The following is a 25,889-nucleotide window of genomic DNA, read 5'->3' as shown; positions in this document are numbered from 1 at the left end:
AGACTTTATAGGCACAGAAACCAGGCTGTATGAAATGAATAATAATCTTTTGGATTTCAGAAACAAATCACTTCAACAATGTTAAATCTGAGTGTTTGCTTTTCATTGGAAGTTTTATTACATTCTGAAAAACTTAATTCCTCAAGGCATGAATTATAGAATTAATGACTTGTTAGCCTGGCGAGACAATGTGCCACATCTACTTCTTATGCATTGGGATTTCTTTTCAACATGATGTACATTGTGTGATTCCATTGAAATAGGGCTGCTCGATTATTGAAAAAATAATAATCAATTATTTTTGTAATAATTGAAATCACGATTATTCAAACAATTATTTGTTGCCTTTGAAAACAGTCTTTATTTTATTTATATATTTATTAATTAAAAAAACAGTCATAAAAGTAAAAATGATTTCAAGTATGCCTCAATTAAGGAGAGGTCACTGTTTCACACCTGCCCCCTGCTGGCCAGCCCTCACACCTGCGCAAGTAAACTGAGCAGCGCAGCCTGATGACATCATCACACAGAGCCGTTTGGTTTGACAAAAGCATGAGCCATGGCACGTGAAATGTGAAGGGAAAATAATCCCAGTGCCATGAAATATGCAAGTCTGCTTTGCCAGCAAAAAAAATAAATGGATTTTTTTTTTTTTTTTATTAAAAAAAATAAAATTTTGATTATGCTAATTGTGTAATCGTTTAGTGTAGTAATCAAAATCGTAATCGAATTTCAATTAATTGCACAGCCCTACATTGAAAGTATAATTAAACTATGAACTATGAACATGTGGGATTATTCAACAAAGATTGAGCTTCCTAAGGTCGTCACTGATATGATTTTCAACAGTCTGTGACGTCAAAAACATTTCCGGTGACTACATTGTGAAGCTTATGGAGAAAACGTCAGTAATCGAAGAAAAAGCAGCTATTATTAAGAATAATGTCATAATGTCATAATGCCTTCAATGACAATCTACATTGCAAATGGTTGTTACAGCCCAAAGCCTCCAGTCTCCTTCCTTTTTGTATTAGTTATATGTGTGTGTAGGTCTGTCACGACATCGACTTATCGTTCAATAAAAAACAGATACATTTTTGGGCTTGATATTTACCGTCTGTACATATATTAGCATTCCCCCTCATCCTTTCGTTTTAATATGTTTCATGTTTATTGCAGCTTGTATGGTATTATAGGATATGATGATGCACTTTTAGAACAAAGTTTTACTGTCGTTTTTATGTTTTTATGAGTTGACTGTATCCAGTATCGTTAGAGTCAATAACATCGTTTATCGCGATATATTGAACTATCGTGACAGGCTTGTGTGTGTGGTTAATGCCGTCTTTCCCTCCATGGATATCTGGCTGTGTGAGCGCCGGCCTGCGATTGGAGGACTGGTTTCAAGCTTGGTTCTGGTTGGCTGCTGCTCGTCCCTGGACCTGATTGGTGCAGCATCTGAACCCTTGGCCCCATCAACCACCTGTTGCAGCCACGCCCTCAACTCAGGAAAAGGATTTTGATCCACAGAAAATTTAGATCTAGGTCTATATCAACACGAAACCCACCAAAAGCTTAGACTCTCTTCTTTCATCTAAAAAAAAGTTTGTTTGTACCTCTTTCCATTCTTTAGTTATCGTCCGTAGAAAATGAAATGTGAGAAGTGAAATCACCCAAAATGCTGTTTTCTGACCTAAAAGCTGACAAAATGAGCTTTTTGTAATCAAGGAAAAAAGAGCATTGCTGCCACCTAAAGACTCAATAAAAGAATTTGCAGTTCTTTTATTGAGTCACTAGGTGGCAGCATTAGGCAGCACAACTAAGATTTTAACACCAGACATGTTCAAGTCTTTGCTGCAGCCTAATTGACGTCTATACACGTCATTGGCAGTCAATGAGTTAAAAGGCCACACCTTGGAACATTCGGGGCAGCTGGTCTTTGTGGCCAGTACATCTCGGTGTTTATAACAATTTTTAATCTAGTTGACCCGGGTTTTAACAATGGTTATGAAATAAAAGAAAAACCAACACATAAAAAGCGTTTCCACGCTTTTGACTGGTATTGTAGGTCTGGCTCACAGCTAATTATTTCCTACATCAAATCCCTGCAGAAGACGTTGTTTTCTCTCATTATATCAGTCAGAATCATTGAAACCTCTCCTCGTCTCTGATTAATGATGCAACTGTTGATGTTGCAGATGATGGAGCCGTTTCTTAGTCCTCTCTGTGACCTTTGTATCTTTATTTTATGTGTAAAGCGCCATGTTTTGATACAGCCATAGATCTGCCAGTCACTCACACCCATCTGAACTTACTTATAGGACTGACTGAGTCTTTCTGTAGTGTAATGACAGAGAAATTAGCCAGAGATTCCTGCTACTGTAGACTTTGCATTTAATCCTTTTGACCGATAATCAATGTGAGCTGAATTGTTTAAAGTTTCTGAACATTGTGTGACTTTCTGGTTTCAGCACGCCGTGAGCTCTGCGAGACAAATTTGCAATTCCTCACAATTAATTTTTAACCAAGGGCGAACGGACCGCAAAAAATCTGCGCTGCTTTTTTAAGATAACCCGGGAGCTGGAGCGTAGCCATTAGCAAAGGCTGAAAAACAAACGAATAAAATGAATGTACTGTGCAAAAAGTGGGTTTGCGGATATCCCGGCGTGAACACACTGATAGAGAGAAGAGTAGTGGGAGCTTTTATCCTCTCAGTGAGTGGGCACACGAGGGGTCCAATATCTCCACGTGTCCCAGCAGCAGGGGATCGATCATGGCTTCTGCTGATCACTTAAGTTTGGGAGCAGCTCTATTGGCTTCCAGCTATAAGGGCTGAACTCAGCTCAGGGCAGCTGTGTAATTGCTATTTCTCTAAGAAGTAGCGTGGTTTTCACTAGATCTGCAATAGATGTTTGACGTCAAGGAGCATTACGCTTTCAGAATAAGAAGAGTTTTTATTGCCATTGTTTGAGAACAGGTTCACAAACCTAGGAATTCTTCTTGGTGCAAATGTGCAACATAAAACATAAAATGAACCCTGCCGCAACTTCCTAGGCCTCAGGGGAGCGGAGAAACATTGCGGTGAAAACTGTTTGTACACCTATTTTACATATTTTATGTTAGAAAGTTTTGCATATAATTTCAGAACCATAAGAGATAGAGAGTTGAAGTTTTTTTGTTTTGAAATCTACTAATTTTTGTCTCCCTCTGAAGTACCTACTAAACATGAATATTCAGCGGCCCCTGCTGTCACAGTTCAACACTGACATAGACGATAATATCAGTGGTGCATACCGGCATCAGCCAATCAGAATCCCTGATAATCGGCATCAGCCTCAGAAAAAAACCACATCGGTCGACTGACATTTCTATATATTTCTATGATTGAAACCTTAACTATAATAATAAATGTTTAACTTTAGGCTATGTGAGATACAAATAGCCTAATCAAACTACTTAAAATATCGGGCTATATATCGGCTATCGGCCATGCCAACCCCCTTTATATCGGTATTGGACCCTGAAAATCCATATCGGTCAGGCCCTAAATTTGCCATAGAACAGCGGGATTGTACTTACAGATGTGCAGGTGCATAAAGTGATAACAGCGGATCTAAGTGTGGACACCACACTGTGCAACAGAGCAGATTACATTCATGAGTCTGTAACTAAAGCTACTGGGGTCTTGCTTTATGTTCATGTTCTGGTAGAAGGCTGGAATATTTAGCGAAACATTGGGGGGAAAAATTCCGTCGAAACCTGGTTATCAATGAAATAAGAAACATGACAAGAACCTGAAGATTGACTATTTATCTTTATTACAGCCTTTGTCATTTGCTCATGGACGTCCTGCTGTAGCCTGCGGATACAATTTGTTGGTCTTAACAAAAGCCACATTTAAAGTAACTGAGATCTAATCTTACTTTTAAAGTTGTTCAAATGTTTTCATTAATTCCTAATTAAGCCTTACATCTGGGGCGCGCAAACTCAAAGCACGAGCCTCCAGGAAGTAGACTCACTCTGACACGGCAGGAAGCCGTATTTCAGACCTCATCTGTTACACATGAGCGTATGAGCGCTGCCAATGTGGCACCAGTCTGAGAGCCACAGCAATGTTTTACATAATATTACGAAGAAATGTGGCATAATGTTTGTTAGAACTTGCAGGATTGTAAAGAGGAAGTATTTTCAGGAAAGACAAAAGACTTGCCACTATTTTTCTCCTGAGTTCTATAATTTGGCCAAGATTCAAAGCTATAAAAAATGTGTTTGTTTTTGCATAATAAAAACAATAGCGGAGGCTTGCTAGATTAATATTATGCTTCTACATATGTAGATTTATGAGGGGCTTTTTCATAAGACTATTTAGCCAAATCTTATAATACAGCAGTAATAAATAAAAAAGAAAATAGACTGCCACGCCAAGCACTCAGTAAATGTCTGGCACTTCCTCTTGTCTTCATTTCTCACATGTCCATCCATCCGTCTGGTTCAATGTGATACATTATCAACACACCACTCCAGAATTGATCCAATACTATTGAAACTACTCTCACGTCTGCCAAAATGCCACATAACTTTAAAAACATGAACAACATCCGATAACTGGGCTGACAAAAAGAGCTCTGAACCCCCCAAAAAAGAGCTTTGCCAGCAGCAAAGTAGGGCAGTGGGGTTCGAGGGGTGCTAAGTAGCTTTGATAGCTGCCCTGAGATTTGCCTGCCTCAGTATTAAGACCATAGATTAGCAGACAGCACAGGGCCGCGCACTGTAATCAGACTGCTGATCTAGTATAATCGCTTTTCCATAGTAAGCAACACGCTGGTCCCAGGCGCTGCACTGACAGGACATCTTAAACAGCGGGAGGTTAAGCAACAACGGATTTGTAAATTCAACGTTTATGGACATTTGCGGTGAGGCTATGCCGTGGTGTTGCCGTGTGGGAGCTTTGATGTTGGAGCCAGGCTTGCTTCTTGTAATTCTGCAATAGGATGAAGTGAAAACAGCTATCTGGCCCCTGGGAGAATTGAGTTTCAATATTTTATGAGGAACAGCCAAATCAGTGTGTCGAGATAATTAAACATCAGTTCAGCTGCAAAACTACACAGAAAATATAATGAAGGTTCCTCAAGAGGCCCATTCGACGGAATCACTTTTTTATGAGGTTTATCATCCTATATTGCAGTGATGACAGGGGGATTGACTGCCGTCGGAGTGTGCGTCACAGAAAGGATAGGAATACTTGGAAAAGAGGACCAGGCCAAAGCAATGTATTTGTTTATTTTGAGGTTATTCAAGCAAAAAAAAAAAAAAAACTGCAGATGTATCTGTGAGAGACTTTCATCTCAGACCCACTTTGTTGTTGAAAATAGAAAAATAAAAATGACAAATGGGATGTAGCTCAGTGTGCAATTCTTGTTCCACAACAAAACATCAACATGAAAGCAAATCTGCCATTTGTTGGGTGATCGTTTCTGAATATTTCTCAAAACTAATCAGTTTAAATGTGTGTTGGTCGTTCATTGTTTTGTATCCACTTCACTGTTAAAGGCACACTGCGCAACATTTAGGACTATACTGTTGCCGTCAGTACAAGACATGCTCCCAATGACCATCTCAACACTGAAAATGCTATTTTTGCAGTGGGTAATCAAAGAATGGGTTTGGATGAGGACCTGACCTCCTGACCTCCTGCTCACTTTAGCAACATCTCCATGGAGACGAGCTGGAGACGTACCCACTCCCAGTTAAGTCACAGTCATGTCTTATATGAGAGATGAGCCGCTCAAAGCAAAGGCATATGTTTGTTTATCAGTTATTTTTCAATGACGACAATGTCTGTCATAAAATAAACGCACGTATTTCAGTTTTATTCATGGCGTAAAATTCTACACGATGTGGCTTTAAGTGCACTCCAAGCACTTTCAGCCAGCGTTCCATCCATCCATTTTCTTCCGCTTTATCCGGGGCCGGGTCGCGGGGGCAGCAGTCTCAGCAGAGATGCCCAGACTTCCCTGGGGGACCCCGAGGCGACACCAGGCCAGCTCGGAGACATAGTCCCACCAGCGTGTCCTGGGCCTTCCAGTAGGACATGCCTGGAACCAGGAGGCGTCCGGAACAGATGCCCAAGCCACCTCAACTGGCTCCTTTTGACGTGAAGGAGCAGCGACTCTACTCCGAGCTCCTTCCGGGCAACTGAGCTTCTCACCCGATCTTAAAGGGTGCGCTCAGGCCAGTGTTGTAAACAAGAATTTGTTCTTCATGTGTTGTCTGATAAACAAAGTAACAATTAAACAATATATGCCGGTCCCAAGCCCAAATAGACAACTAAAGCACTAAAAGGCACTTACTATAACTCGATGCATATTTAGTGAAAGCCCTGGTATTGTAGGCTTTGCGAGTGTTGCAGAAAGTTAAATAAGTTGATCGTCATTTCACGTTTGTGCTGCACTTTGGAAGCTTGAAATGAGCCTAAATTACTGTGTCTTTTCTGCATTGATGTTTGTGAATTCTCCATTCAATACCTTCAATGACTTGTGTACTAATTATTCACATGCATCTCAAAAGGAGGAATATACAAGTCAATTCAAATTCAAATCAGAGGAATATGCTAAAGTATTAGTTTTTAAACATAATAAGACCCATGAAGACAAGATATGTGGATGTATTAGGACATTGCATTCCCAAACTGCAGCCGTTGCAATTTCCAAGTAAAACGCTCTTGTTTTAGATTTGCCTTTAGCGCTAACATCAGGTCATGGTCATACGTAGAGAACTTTGCTTATCTTCTAAAAGCTTCTCTTATGAAAATCACATGTCAAAAGCCTTATGCTTAACAGGAGCTGCAACTTAAGTCCAAGTGGAATATACAAATACATCAGATTGTGTACTATTGCCATCAGTAAAGTGTTCTTGTATTGTCAAAACTGTGCGCAAACTCTAAAATGTGCAGAATCAAATGCTTTAGTTATCTCTCTGGACGCAATGAAAGAAAAGAGGGCATTGTAGTAACTTGTCACAGTACTTTGTTGTAGCATGCAATAGCTATGAATAGTCGCAAAATAAGGGAGGGCTGTGTTCATAGCTTCAAGAATGACCCAACATTCCTCTCCAAGAAGTCCCCTGTAGTCCAAAACAATGGCCGCCTTCCTGCATTTCTGCCTTTTTCCTGTTACAATCATTTCTGACTTGGAGTAAACAATGACACATGGTCGGTAGTGTTTTTTTTAGTTTTGTGGATCACCATTACGTTACAGTGCACTGAGTCAGGTGTGCCATCTTGTTATGAGCTCATTACTGACAACACCAGTCCAAAACAGCAGCAGGAAGCACCAGGGAGATCTTTCACACATTAAAAATTCAGCAGCAAACAGAAGCAGGAGGAGGAGGCACTGTACCTTCACAAAACGAACACCTGGCACGGGGAGCTAAATGGTTTGTCATATGTTGGCATTCTCTCAGTGCAGTCAGTTTTTCAAAAAAATCAAATGAACCACTGCAAACTTCACCAACAATCATTGATAATCAGATGTTGTATGTGATAAAGGCTTAAGAATGGCCAGACAACAGTCGGTTCATTAGCAGCAGTATTTTTTCTAAGTCTAATGTTTTTCGGCTTCATATTTTATGCCTCAGTGATACTTTTACGCAGCGCAATTGCACATGAATATCATCAAGACGCCGGATGAAACACGTCGCCCGTTGGAGAACTGAAGTATGCGCGCTACACAATGAAAGAAAAGCTCAAATACTCCTCACTGTTCAACTTTTACTCAGTACTCAGTTTTTCACGAGTGCGCAGTTCTCAAATCAAAGTTTGCCAAAGGGGCGTATCTGGAAGATTTGAAAAGTGGAGGATCATCCATTGAAACATCACTAAATGAAACTACAGCCTACAGTTTGAGAGTTCGTCGCTCTGGTGAAGCCATGTGTGCAACAGCACCGCGGTTGAAACATGGCAACATCCCAAGGAGGATGTAGAAGCGACTGAATAAAGAGCAAAAAGCCGACAGTGGCGGAAACGGCTCCTTTGTCAGCGTTGTAACGGCTTCATGAAGGTTTGGGGAGCGTCGGAGGAGCTAAAGTTGTCTGGCTCTAACTGCTCAAAGAGCAAGAGTCGGACATGCCTCTCCTCCTGCTCCTACTGCTGCTGCTTACCGATCTCCCCTCAACACATAAAGAACAAGCCACATGATCAGTTTCAAAGCTTCTCCTCAAAACTATCCACGTGTGCGCACTCACCGGTCTCCAAGCGCGAGGTGGCGGCGGAAAAGTAGCCCGGGCGTAAAAAGAGATATCCAGAGTAAAGTTGTCCCGTTAGCACAGACAGCGGCTCAGGAAAGATTACTGTTGAGAATGTGTGATGTGCCGTGTGTGTCCGCACAGCGCCGCTCACAGTCTCTCCTTGGAGGAGGCGGGGCAGGCCGCGGAGGAGGAGGAGCCTGAAGCGGCGGAGAGACGCAGCAGCTCCAGGCAGGGGACTGGAGGGAGAGAGGGCCTAGTCTGACCCCCAGGAAGAGCCCACGGCTTCAGACTATCACCATATTATGCAATGACGTACAGCCAATGAAAAGCATTGTACTGCAACTCACAGAACCCCGTTAGCCTGAAACCATACACTTATATTTGATGATTTCACAAACTGCAGTTATACTTAAGTCCAGAAGAGGGCACATTTCCTCTTTTAGTTCACCAGTGGCTGCAGGGCAACAGTGCAAAGTGAAACTCATAAAACAAAAAAGATATAGGCCAACAACAGAGACTTTGGTCACAGACATGAGAAATAGTTTGGCAAAGGAGACTCTAGACTCAAATGCTTGAGCTTCATTAAAATGTGCTTGATTATTTTCACAAAAACAAGCTGCAATGAATGAACGTGTGTATTATGGACTTTGTGAAAACCTCCTTATTGCAATTTTGCAGTGAAAGCTAAGCTTAATATGATGACCTCTAAGTGACACCATTAAATGGCTTAATTTCAAAATGTTTATATGCTGTTATATGCGCTTGCAAGTCTTAGTGTAAGCCTGCGGCGCTGTCCTCTCGGCAGATGGCATGGAACAGATGAAAAAAATACTTTTCAAATCACTTTGACTTTCAAACTCAAGTGATACTAGTTAGAAACCAAACAAATCTTTCTAGGTCTTTTTATTTTCACTGCAAATTATCCTGCTAACATTACTGGTATAGGCTCCATGTACTATAAATTATGTCCCTCATTTCTTGTTTCTTTCTAAAATAGAGGTCTCTCTGTTACAGATTAGTACAGGTCTACCAGTCCAGTGAGGGTTCATTCTAAAAACCCTGTAAAAAGGTTTGGGTTTGGCCTTGTCTTAAAGACACTGACAGTGAAAACGTTGACAGCTCTTTCAAAACGATATTTTTATTACACTTTACACTTGTATTTTGAGCATTTGATTAATTTTTCAACACTACATCCAGTTGAGCGTGAGCTGAGCGGATGTCAAAAGCACAGATGACACTATTACAGTTTGTCTCTGCTCACGGCTCTGGGGGAATGTGTTTTGCTCATCGTAATGCATTGCATCCGATCATTTCTCTCTGGGATTTCTATGTGTTTCTTTTCGTCTCATTTGAATTCACAGCAACCACACTGCCTTGTCTCTGCTTTCTCTTCCTGGCATTTTCTGTCTGTGGCCATTTGAGTTGCAGCCACACACCAAATTACAGCATCTGCTTAAAGCAAAACGAGGGTCAACTTGTTCTTTTTACTGTGTGAGAGAGCCCTGATTTTCTTTACATTACAAGTTATCATAATTGATCTCAAGGTCAATTATGTAAATGAACTAATGCAAAGCGACTTTCTCCTTGTGTGATTGGCCACACACTAGAGCAAGAAGTTCAGTTCAATCTTACTTCTACTCATATCGCCAAACTATTACGAATACTGGGGAATTGCCTTAAGAAAATGTGCATACGTTGAAAGTTTTTTGAATGTATTGTTTTTTTCTTTTATTTCAAGACTTTGTATATTCTCACTGAAGGTATACATTTATTCATGTTTTGACATTTTCTCAATGTGCTTCACCAGAAATTGTTTTGACTTCAGACTGTTAAAGCAGAACTACGTAACTCATGCCCCTAGAGGCCATAAGCGCCACTGCAGGTGTCGTAGCATGTTGCATTTTTTTTACTCATTAATTGTCCGTGAGAGTAAATACTACACTGACAGAAAAGACAAAGGGCGAGAGGGATATTGTTCATCCAATTACACAATGGAAATAATTTTTTTTCACTCAAACTAGGCTGTAAATACTGCTTAAGTGGCGTTAGCCGGCAGCTAGCTTTGCCCTTTAGCCTGTTAGCTTCTTCGTCGTTATTCCATTAGTGTGTATTGGTGAGTCCGACCCCCATTCATCCCATTAACACTTGCATTACCCCCAGAGGGACTACGAAAAGGATTGTTTAAGTTAAGCAAGTTACTTAGTGCTGCTTTAAACCATTTCAGGGACAACCTTACGAAGCTCAATGAGAAAATGCCAAGGAATATTTTGAAGAGCATTAAAATTATAAAAAATATTTCGAGTTATGTCACATTTTTTGTTTCCTACATAATCCCATGTGTTCACTCATATAATGTCTTCAATGAGAATCCATCCGCCCATCCATTTTCTTCCACTTTATCCGGGGGCGTGTCTCAGAGGCAGCCGTCTGAGCAGAGACAGCCAGACCTCCATATCCACGCACACCTCCTCCAGCTGTTTTGGGGTGATCCTGAGGTGACACCAGGCCAGCTCCGAGACACGGTCACATGGTCATTCCATTTCACTTCTAGTCTATTCCCAAAATAAAACATAAGAGGGACAATGAATAAGCACATGATCGCAGGAATTTTAACACTGAAATACTGTAAGCCGGTGCCATTGAAGTGAAAACAGTCTGGACACACACCTGATAAAAGAAAATAATATATTGTCACACATTTTGACATTCCTACTCTCCCCCATGTGGTCGAAATGAGTTTCATCCGCAGGGTGGCTCTGAGGATGGCAGACTGTACTCCGGCTACACAGGCTGGAAGGATGTGCCATGGGATCCCCCCAAGAGGAGCAGGAGTCTGAGTGTGTAGAGGATTCTGGGCATCCCTGCACATCCAGCGGCTCTCACATCCCGCCCTAAGGTAGACAGATGGATTATGACATTTTTAAGTTTCATTGCACAGTAGAGTATATGGGTAATTACTTATTCAAGTGATTTCAACATTTTCTTTATGACAAATGTACTTTATCTGAAAGTATGGACCATTTCCCCAATTAGAAAGTATTTTTAACCCTAGAACACTCCCTAGAACACTCTCGCTCAAATTCATAACACCATCACTAACACCGGTGATTTTTACCCAAGATAATACACCCGATAAAAAGTGCTTCAAAACATGACAATACATGACACATTTGAGTCGTGTTCTTTTATATTAAACTGTGTCAAGTCTAATAAAATGAAAGAAAAGAGAGGACCATACAAAAATGCTAAATTACTAGAAAATTAGGAATTTGGGAACAAAAAAAATCCTAAAAAATAAAAATATTTATTGACCTTTATTTAACCAGGATAGTCCCACTGAGATTAATAATCTCTTTTTCAGGGGAGTCCTGGCCCCAGAGGGGAATCTATTGTACATGTTTTAGTGGTAGGGGAAACCGGAGTACCCGGAGGAAACCTACGCAAACACGGGGAGAACATGCAAACTCCACACAGAAAGGCCCCATCCAGATGGGAATCGAACCTGGGACCTTCTTGCTGTGAGGCGTGAGCGCCAACCGCTGCGCCACCGGGCCGCCCAAAGAATGAAGATGGAAACTTGGTTTTTGGTCCCCCCATTCCTGGGATATGTGAGACTTCTCTGGTGAAGGCTCAGTGTCCTTGGCACAAACAGCCACAGGAGAGAGAAACTAAATATGTCATATTTTGAATGGGTATAAATGACCAGCTGACGAAAATAATTATGTTACTCACTTGCTGTGAGGCCAGAGACACCGAACTCTGCGACAGGAGCAAAGCTGGAGTTGAAGTCGGCAAAATCAATGTGGCAGCCCTGAATGTCAACCTTGACCCTACCCTACCTTCTATCACTATTGCTATAACATGTGCCTGTAGGAAAAAGTGTGTTTTGGATTAGGAAAACAACCAGGCCGTCAAAGATGTCAAAGACAATGCTGAAGCTGTGAAGCACAATGAAAATCCCATAATGTATTTGCTCGGGTGAAAACCACTCGGCAACAGTGTTCTAGGGTTAAGAGAGAGTTAGGGGGGTAATCCAGACTAAGACTAAAGACAAAATTGTACTGAAGCGCTGCAGTTGATTATTATGCGGCTTCGTAGAAATTCCTTCTAACAAATCCAATACTTTTGAAAACAGAATTTAGGCCATGGCTATTTGTTCGCTCTTGTCTGCTCTTAACCTCAATCTCTGTGGTCCTGGGACGGCTCAAACTGAGGGGAGGCTTAGGACTTTCCTCTTTTACATATTTCATGGATTTGCACTTGGCCCAATTCTTTCACTGAGCGAAAAGGAGCAGTTGTTGTGCTGGAAGCAGCATGCAGTCTCACCGTTGTACAACACAAAATAATAATTGTGTTTTTGTCACACAAAGTTACACTGACATTTAAAGTCAAGATACAAGAAAAATCTCGAGGCAAGTCAGTCAGAGTTGAAGAGACAGGTCGTCCGTATTTAGGGATTTCAGCGCAAAACACACAAAAAGAGCAACAATAAAAGTCAGTGTTAGGAAATAAAACACAGTGCTCTTGTTTTGTTTTTTTTGCTGAAAATCCCCTGATTAAAGTTGCTTTGGGTCATTTAGACAGAAATACCCTTTTAATGAGGGTAAGTGGTTTGTCAAGGGGGATTTTTTTGTGCAATGGTCAGTGGTATATAAAAGTATAATCTTTTATTAGACTGTGATTAAGCGGTTCTCAAACTGTGGTGTGGACTCTGGCTTCTTCAGGTGGAACTCAGGGTCATCTGCAATTTGACACTTTATCCATATTAGAGATTACTTCATTACTTCATTTACTGTATGCCTTTGTGGGTGTTTTTTGTTGTGTTTTTTGTTTAAACATGGTTTACAGTTTAGGCATATTTACACACTTTTTAGACCAGTTTGATCTTGATATGGACCTGGTGCTACCTGGAAGTTCAGAGATTTTTGGAGGTGGATCTGGATGACCCCTCCTGGAACCGCCACCTTAACGTGGTGGAGGGGTTTGAGCGCCCGAATGATCTTAGGAGCTCTGTTGTCGGGGACTTCGTGCCCCTGGCAGGGTCTCCCATGGCAAACAGGTCGTAGATGACGGGTCAGAGTTCTGAGAGACCGACAGGGCCATTTAATCTGTGGACCCACCACCTGCAGGAGGAGCCACAGGGGCTGGTGCAATGTGATTTCGGTAGCTCCAACAGCTGCAGCAGACAAGTGGAAGAAAATGGATGGATGGAACTGGATGAGAAAAGTTAAAGAACCACTGGTGTGATTTATCCACAAGGGGCGGTCCCAAACCCAGAATGAAGTTACATAATAGATATCAGTTCTGTAACAACTGGTGCATGGGTTAGAAGAAGCTCAAGTTTCATGAACCTACATACAATAATGCAGTCACGTTATTTCATATAAAGAAGGCCATCTGAATAGATTAAGAGAAGTCAGCAGTTTTTATCAATTTTCTTGTTTATACTATGTCACTACTTCTGCTACAGATAGCCCTATAGCAGGGGTGTCAAACTCAAATACACAGTGGGCCAAAATGTAAAACTTGAACAAAGTCGCGGGCCACCATTGAACAAATGAACCTTTTAATATGGACCCAAGCAAGATTTGCTTTAACATTGAATATGGAACAAGCAACACTTATTACTATACAATATATAACTTAAAAGTCCAGATATGCAAAATCTGAAAAAAAAAAAAATGTATAATACCGGTGGGCCAGCTCGAGTAGTCGTTTGGTACAGCCTCGTGGGCCAAATATAATTACATTGCGGGCCAAATTTGGCGCAGAAGAAATACTTAGCCTTTCTTCTTGTAATTGACTCGGACAGGCTCAGGAGTTATGCCTACAGGCGGTAAGGGGTAATTAGTCCCAGTGCATGTATAACATCGGGGCGCATGTAGAGGGGAGGCATATGTAAAGGTCTTGCCCCTCCAGCTGCCACCCCATTGATGTCAAGTGATGTTTCACAAAAAGTACTATCTGAGGCTCACTCATAGTTAGTACTTTTTGACAGGACAAAGGATTATAACAACTTTAGAGCTAAATAAGGAGCCAGGTGCCGACTCCTGTGGCTCCCAAGATGATGATTTTTTTTTTTTTTTTTTACAAAAGTTAAAATTTTACCTGAGTTAGAAACCCCCTACTTATACTATGGACAGTGCTACTATATGTATATAATTTTGGGAGGCTCAGCAGACGGAAAAATTGCCTTGCGATAAAGCAAAACTTGCGTACCTTCACCCTGCTTGCCACCCCGTGATTTTTTTTCCAAGATCCGCCCCTGTATAACATGTGGGCAATTTCAGGCACCAGTTCCTCCATTCAGGCACAATACGGCAGACTTCTGTAAAGTGCAACATGTAAGGTTAAAAGGATCGGCATCCGTAGGGCTAAACATGCAGGTGGTGAACTGAACAAAAGTATTTTAATCTTTTGAAGCTTGTCGTTTATGAGGCTGTGGTCAGAGTCGCCCATCGACAAATAACCACATTGTATCACTTTATTATTCACAAGCTGTAATCGCTCCTATGTGATCGATCTCACATCACTCAGCTGAATATTTATGGCCGTGTGCTTTGACTGTTCACCGCTGGCCTTTTCAGAGTCTGGTTATCGACCTGCCTCTTGTGGTTTTAAAATCGGCGCGCGCATTGGCAGACTCATTCATACAGTGGCTCATTACGGGCTTTATGTTGGAAATCTGTCAGCGCTGAAGTATGACGCTTTGCTCAGTGCTTGTTTTTTTTTATGAGGAATAATTTGGACAAAACAGCGCTTGTAACAGGGAAATCTCAAAACTTTCCACTTGCAAAAAATATACTTAATCCACTCTTCTCTACTGTGGTTATTTGAGACTTCCTCCTTGCTTACTCCACAATCTCGCTGCTGTGTCACGGTAATTCATCTTGCAGGTTTGTGTCAAAGCTTGTGGGTTCCCTATGCACAAAGCAGTTTGGAAACCTTTTTTAGTCAAACATTGAAGTTCCTGTTATTCCTCAGGACTATTACCACAATTTGTTAAAATGATTGAGAAAAGGACAAAAGTGTATTTGCGGTGACATTTTCTCTCTTTTCTTTCATTCATTTGTTTATTTCATGGCATGTCACAGTGAACACAAGTGGGTCAAAGCAATGGAGGAAAAATGCTAAGAACCAATTTGCCTGAAAGGGAGTGGGAAGAAGAACATGTATTTAATCCCACCCGCATTTCTCATCAATATTCAACACAATGAGCCTCACTGTTTTACATTCTCCAAAATTTTAACAGTAAAAACTAAGCTGATAATAAATATTTCATCAGTCAGTAGCTGAATAACCAAAATGCTGTATCATGGTGTTTGAGAGCTTCACATCTTTCAAAAACAACAGAGTCAACATTTGGCCCTCCAGCAATGAGCATAGGTGGTCCCCAAGATGATTTTGAGAAACATGACTGCTCACAGAGATCAAATCTCCTGCAAGAGGACACCCATGCAGAATTTTATTTAAAGGGGGGGTTTTATGCAAAATCGACTTTTTCAAGCTTTACATCATGTTATTATGTCATTCCCTCATTAAAAACATGCCTGAAGTGTTGCCTTGGCACATTCACGTATTTTTGGGTAATCTGTAAAAACTCTGATGGCGGCCATTTTAGAGATAGGTTTGCCTGAGTCCTCCTAGGAACGCCCCCACCTCCTGGAGACGCCTCCGAGCTTTCGTCACCAGCCGAGTAACCAACCACTGCTCCTCAGCAGAACCCCCTCCCCACTGATGCCACAGACAGCATGTGGAGGGGGCGTGTCGGAAAGGGTCAGAGGTTCTTAAAGAGACAGAGGCCTATTTCAAGACATTCACTACAGCCATTTTGAGAGAGCAATTTTATACAAGGCAGTTATTCTAATTTACTGCATTTACAGACCAACAGAAGGTTTCGTCATCATTGTAGTGTGATATAGACTGGTGCTATGTGATTGAAAAAAGCATAATACCCCCTCTTTAAGTAAGTAATGTTTATTTACCTTTCTTTATTTACCTTTCACAGACAAAGGTCACAAAGTGCTTCACAAAGTTACACATAGAAATACAAAGTACATTTACATCTACAGTCACAAAACATGGAGGTCATAAAACAACCCTTATTCCACTGGAATTAAAATGCTTCCTCAAACAAGTAGGTTTTCAATTTGCTCTTAAAGACAACACAACACAATCAAGTAAGCGCAAGGAAAGCGGAAGATCGTTCCATGAGCAGGTTCTGATCCTGAGACCTCAGCCTCCGAGAGGGGGTATAAGGACACAAGAAGTCTCTAATGTTGGAGGGAGCCCTGCAGTCTGAATACAAATGTCACGATGCAATTTCCTTTTTGGTTACGCTTTATTTTACAATGCTTTGATTGTACATTGCTAAATTTAGTACAATGTAAACTGCTTTGTAACAATTTGTAATAACTTGTACCTGTGTATGTAGTACATACACAATAGAATAATGTGTATTAGTACTTTGGATGTACATAACGTAATACATAAGACCTTTAGGGTTAGAGCGTTATGTCTTATTACATTGTGCAATTCACACTCCAGCCAGAACCATGAGGTCTTCCTCTCCGCTGCTCTTGGACATTCCCAGGACAATCGGAAGAACAAAGGGGACCAGAGACTTTTCTGTGGATGGCCTTCAGCTCTGGAACAATTTGCCTTTGTATATCAAAGCTGCAGAGTCCCTTCAGCACTTTAAATCGCTGCTAAAACACACTTTTTCTCAAAGGCTTTTAAAACAAGTTGAGCTGAGTGTGTCTCCTTTGTACAAAATGATGTCTTTTTATTCTGTGTTGTTTTATTATTTGTGAAGCCCTTTAGGCTGCTTAAGTGGTAAATATAAAGTTGACATTGACAAACTACAAATACACATTACTCCTCTGTGTATGTAGGTACAAGTTATTACACAGTGTTACAGAGCACTACACTCTGTGGTAAATTTGGCAGGTACAATGTATCCAGGGTAGTGTACAATAAACTGATAGCTTCTTTTCTAATGTTGCCTATTACAGGGTCATCAGTGTTGAATATTTACCTATCAAAGAACTGCATCTCATTTTAGTATCAGACGACTATTAAAGAAATATTGGAACGATGTTTCTATGTTTGGCACATTGAATCGAACACAAGATGCAGCCCTTATCATGGAGCAAAGATGTGTTCCTTAAGAGCCTCATAGAGATGCAAATGCGGTGCCTGCAGATGACAGATGCATGTTGTCTGACCGCTCCCTCTGAGTGGCCACTAAAGCAGAGAGAGGGTGCTTTTCCAGGAGACGGGATCTCTCAATATGGTGTGTGTCATTTCGACGAAACCGCGATGCAGCGTCGACAGGAGAGTTGTGCACTATGGATGAAAAGATGAAATAATTGTGTGTAAGTCATCCCCGGTATTTGGTTACTCTACAGTGAAGCCCAGTGATACAAAACGTGCTTTATGGGCTCCATGCTCTGGCTGTAGCGGAATAGCCAGAGAGACTTTTCAGTGCCGCGCAGTGGACGTAAATCTCCAGCTGCTCTTTCAGCCCTCGCAGGGAAATGGGGAGAAGTTTGACTCGGCAGATTTATCGACAAGAAACATTACACCATCCCCTGGCCACAAAACCGCAACTCCCCGTGACATATTTGCGTTTGTAACATGGTTCAAAACAGTTCATTCTCAACCCAAGCCGATTTGCATTTTGCTGGTTCCCCTTTGGAATGTTTTGGCTGAGAAAGTAATAAAGACATTTCATACTTTTGAGTCAGAATTGAAGTTGTTGTAAGTGCATTAAGAGCACACTGCCAAATAAAGACAACTTACCCACACCATGTTTGTTATTAGTGGATTAGATCAGTGGTTCCCAACCTGGGGGGCGCCTCGGATTGCAGGTGGGGCCCCGGAGGTTTGACTAGTCAGGCCGTAAGTAAGTAATTGCTTTATCTGTCATTGTACAAGCGTAAAACAAAATAGTGTTCAGGTGTTAGTCCTGAGCCGCTGTGACTGAGCTGTGTCACCACTGTGGGCAAACCTTAGCACCCGGAGGAAACCTGGCTGGCTGACTTCAGTCTCCAATGAAACGGTGCAGCGTCTCCTGGGTTTGTCCCCGTTTCAGAGCGTGGTGTCCTGCACTGGTCAGCTCCACTTCCTTCTGCGCAGCTCCCTCCGCTCCACAACAGTCTTTCACCTTCTGGGAAGAGCTTAGCTGTTAGTCTGTTTTATTCTCCGGTGAACGTCCATTAGCCAGAACAATAGAAGGCATGCGTGGCTTAGCTGTGAGTCTCGCCCGGACACCTCCTCGTTTGTTCCTTTTTTGTTTCCTGTATCGCCTCTTGTGACGCCCCCAGTGTGGTGCCCCCACTGTGCTCCGCCCACTGTGCTGCAGGTGTGGGGGGCTCTTGGTGCCTCTTCAGTGTCTCAATGGGTTTAGCGGATAAGCGAGCTGTTTACTTTTATAAAGCTGCTTTCTTCAGGACCATCATGGACTCTTTGCAGTAAAAAAAAATAAAAATCCATCCATTCCCACAAAAACATGTACAAAAATATCCATTAATTGTACCATTGTACCGAGAGAGAGGGAGGTTGCTGCTTGTTTACACGCCGCCATGACACCAGGATATTATTTGAGCAAATTATAACACTCCAATGTCAGTTTATATGTTTGAAATAACAAGGAAAAGGTACTGGATTAGATAATACAGAATATAATTTGACTAACCAGATTCAGTTTCACATACCCCAGTTTAGAGCGTACATTCCATTAAAAGCAATGATAACACTCTTTATATTTAAGTATTTGTCTTTTTTTCTATCCATCGGTTTCAATAGTGTAAACAATTGTTGCCATGCCAATTGACAATTCAAAACAGAATATTTGATCATTTGAGTGCTCAAAAGTCCTCAATATTGTGTTCACAACAGAAATGTGCTGAAACCCTTGCACATTGCAAACATCACACATTTGAATGGGTCCATTAAATAAAAGAGGGGGTCATTTATTAAGAGGTGCTAAATAGTGAGGGCACACTGGAAAATGAGATGGCAATTTTTTTTGGTAAATGACCCCCAGATCCTTTTCAGACACCTGAATACCTTGCATTTTGGAGAATATCGTGCTTTGTGTGATGCCCTTAGATCTGAGTCATATTTTTACTTCAGCTAAAAACAAAAAGCGGAAATCGAGCGACTTCTCCTACTCTAACTCTTTTGGCAACCGTTAAAGCAATCCTTGCGTTGCTACTATTCTAAGTTTCTATTGTTATAAATGTCAGCCAGATACACAATGGACTCCTGCCACAGTGAAAGCCTAAATTACGAGTTTGTTTGCAGACCTCATGCCCAAGAACCACTCACATCTCCGTTTGAACGCTCTCTATTTTAGTGCGAGGAGAAATAGCACAGTGGCCGTCCAAATCTTGAAATGGCCTGCAACAACAACAGCGAGAGGGGTAATTCAGAGCACGAGAGGAATGCTGCAGGCTGGGGCAAATGTGAAAGGTACAGTGGCACTTGCACACTGACAACTTCTATAAACGCTGCAATCTGGGTCTGGGCACGTCATAAAAATACTCTCACTCCTAGAAAAGGCAGAGACTCTGCACTGCTATGATCGAAACCATCACAATCTTACACCCAGGAGGTAAGGTGGGTGAAGTGTCTTGCCCATGGACACAACTGTAGCATGTACAGGTCGGAGCTGGGATCCAACTTCCCAGTCACAAAACGACGGCTTTACCTGATCCGTGTCACCCTGGCCCCCATTTATCAACAGTTAACAGTGGAAGTTGTACCGGAGCAGCTTCAGACCCAGCTTCATACCATGACAGGCCGTGACCCAAATAAAAATATACATTTTAATATGTAAAAGAAGCTGGCAGTTTGGTCCTGATTTAGTACATTAACTATATCAAAGGAGAGTATTTTCTCACAGTTCAGTTGCTATGATTTTAGGCAAAGCCCTGCCACCTGAAAAGTATTAATGTGTATTTTTGGGATGATAATAATATGAGTGGAAACATCTTTGAGGGCAGTTTGATCTGCAACGCATGCATGGCGTCAAACATTAATACAGGAGCGCCCTCTCGTGTTCAATGCAGGTCATCACAGCTAAATTTGACACTGCAGTGCGTGCAGATGGACACAGGAGAGCGCCAATGTGGTTTTGTGCGTTTTCTACTCAATTGTAACGCACTATTCGAAAGTTGGCTGGACATGGCCTATTGCTTTTAGAATAAAATGGAAGCTTATTTGTATAGCGCTCTTCACATGTCACAAGCCACATGATACAAGTCACCCACAGCGCTTCACACAGTGTCGGCAGTATAGGCTCCACACACGGTGCATTAGCTACGGTTTCCCCTGGGGCAGGCGGGGCAGACTGAGAAAAGCTGCAAATCTCTGCGCCAGCGGTCCTTGACCTCCACCATTCATTCACGCTCACATCATTCACCATGGCCTATTGTACATATTTTTAGTGGTAGGGGAAATAGGAACACCCAGAGGAAATCACCTTCTTGCAGTGATGCACGAGTGCTTACCGCTGCGCCACTGTGCGCCGTTTTTGAATAGTTTAATGCCATAATACTAAACATAACTTCCTCTTGGACGTGGGGTTTACGCCTGTAGCTATGGACTATTTTCTACTCCTTTAAACACTGTTGTTTCAAGTCAGTAATATTTAACTCACACGTAACTGAAATCCTTCATAAAACGTCATCAAAACTCGTGCTACTGAGCCCAACGCCACTGCACCTTATCCCGCTCAAATCAGGGTTAATCCAGAGGATTTTACTGTGAGTGAGCGGAGGTGTGTAAAAATAGCAAGAAAATTCCTTTTTGAAAAGAGACCATTGTTTGGCCAATTAGGTATAATAAGCCCGTCACGTTAAATGCTTTCTTAGAAATTTAAAGAACGGGAAACAAAAGCGATAAAAGTGAAGGTTACCTATTTAAGGCAGGGGTCGATCTCATTGTGGGTCATGGGCCGAAATTCAGCTCCCACAGCGGGTCGTGGGCCACATATAATATAAACAGGAAAATACTATAGAGAAAATGTTTCCAATAAATGAAAAATAATAATGAGCTGTGATTTGGTCAAAGTCCCCACTTGACTATAATATTCTAATCAATAACAACGGCTTACGCTTGTACTGTGCTTTACAAGCCTGTGTCACAAGTTTCTCAAAGTACTACACAGTTGTCATTATTCATTGACTCCACACTCAGTGGAGGTAAACTGTTGCCACAGCTGCCCTGGGGCAGACTGTCCATTCACCACGTGGCTATAGTGTGTTGCTCATAAACTGATCTATTATGTCATTATGAAAATCTTTCCTTTTTTTTTTCTTTAAGCGGCCCCCTAGTGGCTGAAATGAGCATTCTGGTTAGTCTTTAAAAATGCATAACACTGCGCAGGAATGGGCTAGAGAATTTTTTACTTTTTTTACATTCTCTGGAATTTATGCTCTACAGGGCAGGGGCCGAATTAAATCATCTCACAGGTCGCATGTTTGACATCCCTGAAATTTTAAGCATAGGCCTATGAGCATGTGACTCAGGTCATTGCCAAACAGGGGTAGGGTGAAACTAGAAGTTTGGAGTTTTACAGATTAAAGACGAAGGTAAAGTCGATTTGTTTGTAGAGGTTCTTTCTTTTTTTTTGCTTGTTTTTTTTTTATATAAGGAAATGTGTTTAATGCTTTGTTTTGCAGTACACATGTATTCTTGTTCCATTTTAATAAATCTTACTTTTAGTTTATGACTTTCTTAATATTTGCTGGACCTTTATTTTTTTCACATACGGGAACAAAAATAGTTTTGTCCTTCTTTAGTTTAGTTTATTATAAACTCATACATTTGTGGGGGAAAACCCGGCACATCTAATTAAAACTAATTAGAATAAATTATATGAACTTGCAGGCTAGTTTTCTCACATTTCTGTGACAGTGACCATGAAAAGTGACCCTGCAAGTTGTGAAATTTGCAGATAAACTCGTCCTTGTGCAGAGTTATGATGACACAAATATGCTAGGAAAGTTTTAGGAATGAATTTAGATCACAACTAACATTTTAAATTTTGTGGTTTCCTCTTTCATTGCTTGTAATCGAGAAAGAAAAGAAAAAATCAGGCATAACTAAGGCCTTTAAGTAGGGAGAACTCAGAGAATAAATGATAAACCCAAAGGTAACTCCAGGCACAAATCATACAAACTGTCTTTTTTAATCTCGTGGTTTAAAGTCTGACTGAAAAGACATCAAACTTCATCCCAGTTTTCGTCTCATGTGGACAGGCCTATTTACAGAGATATAATCCACGTGCAATGACATTAGACTAAAATGATTAAGATGGAGAAAAAAAGAAAATGCTGAGGAGCAGCCGTCGTCAGTGACGCGAGTCCGCAGATGTCTTGGCCTGTTTCCCGGGTCTACCTCACTGAACATACAGCCTTAAGAAACCTGGATCTTACTGTGCACATGTTATAGTGTTGTTATAGTGCACATGTGGGAAGTAATAATAGGGAAGTTCATTGACAGCTGTTTCTATTATGAGGCAAAAACTTAATTTAAGATGTGAGGGGTTATGTTGTTATATATTTGTCAAATAATCTCTTCTGCCTCTGTTTTCAACTGCTCTGCTACTGTTATATGTTTCTGGTTAAGAGGGTTGTGGTGAGGGAAATGATTTGGGTGAGTTCATTTATTGATCATATTTTGAAGATTTGTCAAAATTACACTTGTGCATTTTTATTAAAACATCTGATGGTCCTGTTTATACATTTATATGTTCAAATTGCAGCTTTTTATAGTATGTTGGAGGTCGCACTGCAAAAAGTGGATTCTAAGCAAGTAAAAAATGTCTTATTTTAAGAAATTAGTAGAAAGTAGAAATTAGAAGAAATTAGTAGAAATTAGAAATTATTATTTTTTCCCCCTAAAAAGTAATGATGTCTCACTGAGCAAAGTTTTCTTGAGAAATATATTTACTAAATAGAAAATCGAATATATTTGCTAAAAAAAGAAAGAAAGAAAAACTTTTTGAATCTTCTTCAGCTTTAGACAAAGAAAAAATAACAACTCTTAATGTAAGAACCGATTCTCAGAGAGAGATAACACATTCCATTCTTTAAAGTGGGCGGCTCGGTGGCACAGTGGTTAGAGCCAGGTGATTCTGACCATCAGCCTGGCTCCACATCATGGAGGTGGGTCTCCGGGCGCGGGCAATATTTTCCTTAAATATTAGTATTAATTAAGAACATGTTGCTCAAAAATGTGAGTAATTTAGAACATTTGACTTAAATCAAGCAACATTTAAGTAAAATACCCACAATTTTTCACTAAATAAGAATGTTTTCCTTAAATTATTCCATTTTCTGAGGACATTTTGCTTAACTCCAGCTTTATTTGCTTAAATTGAGTGTTTCTTTCTTGTTTTCTGATGAGAAAAATATTGTAGAAAAAAGAATTCTTAGCAAGAAAAAAATGCTGACCCCATTGGCAGAATTCTTTCCTTAAAACGAAAGACAAACTGTCTTATTTTAAGATGTTTTTCCTTGTTTTTAGTAGGGTACTTTTTGCAGTGCGGTCCTGAAGCTTTAAAGGGGCTATGCAAGTTGGTAATTTTTATACTCACTACTGCCACCTCAGGTCATATGTGTAACTGCACCTTCTATATTAAGACTAGGGTCCGGAACGGCCCTGTTTTCGCCCGTTTCCAGGTTTTCGAGATGCGTTCTCATCTCTGCGTTTTATGGATTTTCTTGGGGAAGTTGCGCTTGTTCTTGAGTTTAAAGGCCGACTTCTGAGTCAGCCTCAAATCCACCTTCTTTGGAGGCTTCTTCAGCTTTGGTCGCTGCGTTGCCTGGCCTGCCAAACTACATGCTTTTTCATAGATATTTCAAAGACGTATAGTCTGGGAGCGAGCATGATCTCAACGATTTCCCGGTGGGCGTGATTGACAGACGGCGTCAACCAATCAGAGCAACGCTAGATGCGTCGCAGCAACAAGCAGCAGGAAGCCTTTCCAAAAACGTCCTTATTTACGAGGAACGCTTCGAACGCTGTTTCTTGCTCCGGTTTAGGGGATTGTTTTTTTGTTTTTTTAAATGATTTAAAACAGACAAAAGAGCAGAAGAAAACATCGGATCACTCGCCACGCACGCCATCCCTATTGTTTTGGTAGAGAGTGGTGACGGCTTCCACCTCTTGGGGGAATGAAGTCCCGCCTCTTGGTGCGTGATTGGACCGATGTGAGTAAAATCGTGAAATGATAGGCTGCGAGGAGCTGTCCAGACGGTTCTTCTTTTGAACAGAAAGGAGGTGTTGCTGCGGTTTCCCTGGTAACAACAAGAGGGGCAGAAGTCAGACCTGCAGGCCGCCCGTGCTGAGAGTCGTGTCGTGGAGGATGTCAGTTCGAGGAGAAGGTTTTCACTCAGATGATCAGCCACACGTTGAAGCCGTCCAGCCCCTCTGCAACACGACACACGTCATAGGAACACGCCACAGAGTTTCCTCCTTAACAGCACGGTCATTTTTGCGGGAGACAGCAGCGGCTAAAGACCAGAGAAATATACACAGGGACTAAACTTTAACAACATCTGACCTTTAGTCGCTCCATAAGTCTCCACTACATTAGGAAGGTTTTTGCCAACAAAGACTTTAACAGATCTGATTCCTGACGGATTTATTGAACTGTGAACTGAAAAAGAAATGTATATTTATTCAGATTTTTTTCACCAGTAAAGAGTTTATTCACACACTAAACACATTTAAACCTGGCTCTGTCGGTTATTTAGATTTTGTGGCAGGAAATATAGTGCTAAAGTCACTTAGATGTGACTTTATAAACACAAGACGCAGATAGTCGAGGCATTTTAGTCAGCTCCCTTTTTGTTGGCACTTAAATTGTACAAACGTTATTTATGAAAGTAGTTCATATTTTTTTTATTTTTTTTAAGTATGTGAGGCCTGTTTGGGCCAATTATTGCTTCACGTGGACAGAATCAGGAATGATTGATTGTATGTATGTGCAAAGTTGTGAAACAAACTAAAATTAAAATAAAGAAATAAATGATATCACGGCTCCAGAGTTCAGAATTAGAAAACATTTTATTGCTTTTCTCAGTGAAAGGTTTTACTAACTATTTGCTTCAGTGCAAAGGTGTAACATGAAACCGATAAAACAACTACAGAAGCAGGCTGCTCAAAATAAAACAATGCAAGGTTTTTTAGCATAAAATCTGTGCCAAAGACAGTGGTCTTGGTCAATCCAAAATGGTAAACCTCGTTCCTGGATTTCTTGGTAGGTTAAAGACCAGGTTTTTCACTCTGCGACTAGCCAATCAGGACGCAGAACACAATGCGGTATGGCCTTCATACACTGTAAAAAATCATCCAAAATTGTACTTAAGATAAATCCACCAAACAGCGAGGCAACGAAAGGTGAACTGCGTTATAGCGAGGGACCACTGTAGTACAAATATGTCCTTGCAAATGGGCGGTAAGAGGTTATTTAGTGTTCATGAGTCCGATAGCAGTGGGGGAAAAGCTTTTAATGAGGCGGGAGGTTCTTCTGGACCATAGGGGAGAGGGTCAAACAGTGTCCAGGGTGGGAAGGGCCAGCGGTGATCCGAGACGGGGGTTGGGGGTGCCTGCAGCCAATAACCAGA

At 41.1% G+C, this 25,889-nt stretch overlaps 2 protein-coding genes and 1 long non-coding RNA gene across 3 annotated transcripts in view; all 3 read right to left on the bottom strand.

The window, feature by feature from the left end:
* The window catches only part of ppp1r16b (protein phosphatase 1, regulatory subunit 16B), a 184,348-nt gene extending 175,966 nt beyond the window's left edge, over nucleotides 1-8,382 (bottom strand). Inside the window, exon 1 of the mRNA XM_079579284.1 lies at nucleotides 8,242-8,382. The gene's annotated coding sequence lies outside the window, so the exon portion shown is untranslated. The remainder of the gene's footprint in view (nucleotides 1-8,241) is intronic.
* LOC306980135 overlaps nucleotides 1-25,889 on the bottom strand; it is an 857,770-nt gene that overhangs the window by 176,808 nt on the left and 655,073 nt on the right. The gene's annotated exons all lie outside the window — the stretch shown is intronic.
* Nucleotides 1-25,889, bottom strand: part of inka2 (inka box actin regulator 2) — a 373,123-nt gene that overhangs the window by 23,521 nt on the left and 323,713 nt on the right. The window lies entirely within an intron of this gene.

The sequence above is a fragment of the Gobius niger genome (genome assembly GCF_951799975.1).
Source record: "Gobius niger genome assembly, chromosome: 20".
NCBI lineage: Eukaryota > Metazoa > Chordata > Actinopteri > Gobiiformes > Gobiidae > Gobius > Gobius niger.
The sequence above is the reverse complement of the archived record's forward strand: the minus strand, read 5'-3'. Positions and strand labels throughout refer to the sequence as shown.